Source organism: Engraulis encrasicolus, chromosome 7 (genome assembly GCF_034702125.1).
Source record: "Engraulis encrasicolus isolate BLACKSEA-1 chromosome 7, IST_EnEncr_1.0, whole genome shotgun sequence".
NCBI lineage: Eukaryota > Metazoa > Chordata > Actinopteri > Clupeiformes > Engraulidae > Engraulis > Engraulis encrasicolus.
The window spans coordinates 28,092,565-28,097,492 of NC_085863.1; the positions used below are offsets into that span (position 1 = coordinate 28,092,565).

The 4,928-nt window shown below is 42.7% G+C and overlaps 1 pseudogene; it reads right to left on the reverse strand.

Annotated features, from left to right (window-relative positions):
- The window catches only part of LOC134451797 (uncharacterized protein DDB_G0271670-like), a 9,047-nt pseudogene extending 6,189 nt beyond the window's left edge, over positions 1-2,858 (reverse strand).
- Positions 2,859-4,928: the final 2,070 nt, after the last annotated feature.

A 4,928-nucleotide genomic window follows, 5' to 3' on the forward strand; every position in this document is an offset into this window, starting at 1 on the left:
TATACATGTAAGTATGAGCCAATATACACTACCGGTCAAAAGTTTGGGGTCACCACACTTTCCTCCCACAATGCTTCTTTCTGACAGTTAAGCTGATTCCTTTTCAATTTCTGTTCTGGTATAAAATCAATGTATTAGAGTTATTGTTCCCTGAAATTAATGCATGCAACAAATAAGCAATTTGATATTGGAAAAAATAACTGTTGAATGGATATACTTGTATAGACAATGCATAGAATAGACCAAAATGTATCGCTTACTTTTGACTAATCAAAGTGTACCTTTATTAAGGTAGTGTCTAGTCTGGTGTACTAATCAAAGTGTAGACTCCTTTGGCATTAATAATAGCCAGTTGTGGTTCTACAGATTCATTCCCGGGATGAGATGAGGTCCAGAATTGCCCATGAGCTCTATGAGCCCCATGCATGCAAAAGTTGATGTCTGCTCCTGTCAATCCATACAATGCTGGATGATATACACATAATTTGAAAGAGGAGAATCTACACTTTCCAACGATGTATGGCACTGGCTTGCACACTAAAACGTCGCTGAGACAATGGATCGTGCATTGATAAGTAGGTTAATTCTGATGGCTAGAAAATCATGCAGCTACTTTGACTTGAATTTGTGGATGAGGTGGCAACTCAACAAATGTCATACACCTACCATTGGAAAGGGCAGACACTGAGCTTTCCAATAGTTCAATGCATTCTCTGATAAACCAAAGAAATGTCTGTAGAAAAATGGACTAAAACACGTATTTCTATGTGATAAATCAGTGAAAAAGCTTGGTTAGATTTCACTCTTCTGTCCAGTTTAACCAGTGTTATGGGTAATCAAACCTTTTTTCACCTGTGGCTGTTCAGTACTTTCCATTATTCCATTTCAAGCTATTTAAAAGATGTTTGCGACTTGAATTGTAAAAAATAACTGGAAAAATGAAGGTGACCCCAAACTTTTGAACGGTAGTGTAAGTACAAGTAGGCTAGTAGGTGTACATAAGTACAGGGGTTAGACTAAATATCTGAGACACCTGTCATTTTAGTGTGGGAAGTTTCATGGCTGAAGTGGTTGGCCAATCTCCGTTAATTGCACATTGCACCAGTAAAGTGAAGTGTGAAGGTTCAACTAGCAGGGTAAGAACACAGTTTTGCTCAATATTTTGCAATGCACACAACATTATGGATGACGTATCAGAGCTCAAAAATGAGAAATTCTTGGTAACTGTTGCATCTTTGACCGAGACAGCAAGTCTTTGTGATTTATCAGGAGCCACTGTATCCAAGGTAATGTCTGCATACCACCAAGAAGGATGAACCTCATCCAACAGGATTAACCGTGGATGCAAGAGGAAGCTGTCTGAATACTCTGAAAGGGATGTTTGGGTGCTAATCCAGAATGTATCCAAAAAAAAACATAAAACCACAGCTGTCCAAATCAAGGTAGAAATAAATGTGCACCTCAACTCTCCTGTTTCCACCAGAACGGCCCATCGAGAGCTCCACAGGGTCAATACACACTGCCGGTCACCCAAACATCCCTTTCAGACAGCTTCCTCTTGCGTCCACAGTTAATCGGATGTGGTTCATCCTTATTGGTTGTATGCAGACATTACCTTGGATACCGTAGATCTTGATAAATCACAACGACTTGCTGTCTCAGTCAAAGATGCAACAGTTACACGCGCACCAAGAATTTCTCATTTGTGAGCTCTGATACGTAACCCATAATGTTGTGTGCATTGCAATTTTTTAGCAAAACTGTGCTTTCACTCTGCTAATTGAACCTTCACACTTCACTTTACTGTTGCAATGTGCAAATTATAAAGATTGGTCAAAAGGCTGGTCCACTTGAGCCATGAAACTTCCCACACTAAAATGACAGGTGTCTCAGATATTTTGTCCAACCCCTGTACATACGTGTAGGCCTAAATGTGAAAAAATTGTATAAGTGAAAGCATTGTATGCATACTATATTTATATAAGTGTCAAACACGGGGCCAAATAAAATTCTCTAGGTGCTGAATTAACACTGTGAAATGGACTGTGTGATCATGCTGAGCTGAACCTAGTCTGTCCCAGACCCGGCCCTCATTTGGCCCAGGTCCAGTGGATCTGGAGAGGATCCGTAGAGGATCTCCGTAGTGGGATCGTCCTGGCGCTGTTTCTGCCGCGTCAGCTGGCGTCAGCTGCAGTAGTTCTAGTCCACCTGGCAGCTAGTCAGGAGGATAGAGAGCCACAGTAGAGGAGGAGGAGGAGGAGGAGGAGGAGGAGGAGGAGGAAATGGAGGAGGAGGAGGAGGAGGAAGAGTAGGAGGAGGATAGAGAGCCACAGTAGAGGAGGAGGAGGAGGAGAAGGAGGGAATGGAGGAGGAGAAGGAGGAGGATAGAGAGCCACAGTAGAGGAGGAGTAGGAGGAGAAGGAGGAGGAGGACAGAGAGCCACAGGCGGAGGATGAAGAAGAGGAGGTGGGGGAAAAGGAGGACAATGAGGAGAAAAGGGAAGAAGAGGAGGAGGAGGAAGAGGAGGTGGAAGAGGAAGAGGAAGATGGGGAAGAGGAGGAGGACAGAGAGCCACAGGAGGATGAAGAGGAGGAGGAGGATGAGGAGGGGGACGGGGGAGAGGAGGAGGACAGGAAACCACAGGAGGAGAAAAAAGAAGAGGAGGATGAGGAAGAGGAGGAGGAGGTGGAAGAGGAGGAGGAAGATGAGGAAGAGGAGGACAGAGAGCCACAGGAGGAGGAGGAGGACTAGGAGGAGGAGGACGAGGAGGAGGTGGAGGAGGACAGAAAACTACTGGAGGAGGATGAAGGGGAGGCGGAGCAGGAGGAGGAAAAGGAAGAGAAGGAGGAGGACAAACACAGGGATCAGTGAATGGCAGATGGGAGGATTATACTGTCCGGTGTGCGTTTCTTGACAACATTGTTGGTTGCAATGCAATTTCCCATTGGAAACCTTGTTAAGTGGTTAGCAACATTGCTTTTGAGCTTTGTCTTGGGCCCAGGTAGAGCTGTCAGTGGACCACCACCAATGCAGTGCTGCGGTGTTATGGGGTGTAAAGTGGGGCGGTGTGCGGCTGCAAGGGTGCTGACATGGTTCAGTCAGTGGGGTAGTGCAGTGTGTTTAATGTGTCTAGTGCTGTGGTGTGTAGTGTGTAGTGTGTAGTGTGTAGTGTGTAGTGTGTAATATGTAGTGTTGCAGTGCTTTTGCTGTGGAGTGCTGTTGTATGGTGTAGGGTGGAGCAGAGCAGAGCAGAGTGGTTTGGTGCAGACGGTGTTCAGTCAGAGGTGTAGTGCAGTGGGCCTTCTGTATAGTTTGCGGAGGTGACCAAAATAAAAGTAGAAGTTGATTTATGATGCAAGTACAACACTAGCATGTGAGGTAGAACTTTATAATAAGGACCCCTTGTTAAGCATGAGTTAAGCATTATTTAAATCTTAGGTAATGCTTAGTTAATCCTCTTTTAATCATGTGTTAACCATCATCTCTTTATTATAACTCATTATTTAATCATTACTAGGTATTGTTTGTTAATGTTTTGTACATTGTGAAGTTAAAAAGAATTAGGTACAGCGCAGAATTAGGTACATTGCTCTAGTAATTGTAGATCAGTTAATCAGTGAAGTTACTTGTGTTGGAAGGAAAATGAAAAAGTTTAATATAATATTAGATGTTCAGATGAGCTGTATCTCCCTGAAATAATACTTAGTATCTAATAGTAGAAATATCCAATTATCAGATCAAATAAGACGGACAGAACCATGTTCAAGGCCAAAAAAAAATGCTATGAGGAAGAGTTTTGTCCCGCAAGCCCCAACTGAGCAGCTCTGCTCTACATGTTAAACAACACATTGGCCCCTACTGAAGATTAAAAGTGGGGATGCAGACCCTGAGAACATGGTTTCAACAAGCTGCATTTTGAACGTACAGTGTACAATTCAGATGTCAGAAGGTGAGCTTGATAGACGCGCACTGCATCCCCTTTCAATAATTTCAAACAGCATTCTTAGAATTATTGTTAGATGATATGTTGTCTGTCTGTCCCATCTAGCAGGAGACTAAAATGTCTTACTTTTATCTTTGCAAACTTAATGAATGTAATGGTTGGCATCGGTGTGAAGGGGATTGCAATAAAACAAATGCTCGAGGCAGGGATCTCAGACTCTTACCTTTAATTAGAGAAAATGAGTAATATAAAAAATGCTACACTGCCATAACACCAACAATATGCATGAACGTGTGAACTCATAGACCCAATGCAAATGTTTAGCGGCCGTACATTGCTTCCCACAATACATTTCTACGGTATGCTAATATAGCATCAACATGCCTTATAGGCTATCGTTCATGACACACGATCTGACTTATTATCAGTCAGCATCTCTCTTCTCACACAGCTGTATGGTTTCAGCTTGCCTTCGCTTCAGTTTTGAGGTCTTTGATTAATGATTCCACCTCAGAAAGACTGTGTAGTCAGCAGGGCTGGACTGGTAATCTGGCATACAGGGCATTTTCCCGGTGGGCCTTATGTCTCGAGGGCCCCATGCTTTTGTTTTTGTGTGTGTGTGTGTTTTTGTGTGTGTGTGTGTGTGTGTGTGTGTGTGTGTGTGTGTGTGTGTGTGTGTGTGTGTGTGTGTGTGTGTTTTATTTGATTAAATACTTTCCGGCCCTCAATTTAGATGAGCCGACCTCTTTTCACATCCTTAATATTTAGCCCATCAAAATGATGAGTAGTATACCGCCCTACAAAGGTAAAGTACAGTAACTACATACTTTGTCAAAATTGAGATTAGACTGAAAATGGTCTTCATTACACCTCCTTTATCTTGTGGCAAAACCTTATGGTCCAAATAATGTCCTATTCCATAGCTATTGCAATGTCAACTTTTTAGTAACTACACCTTTGAATGCATTTTTCTTAGTTTTAAAGT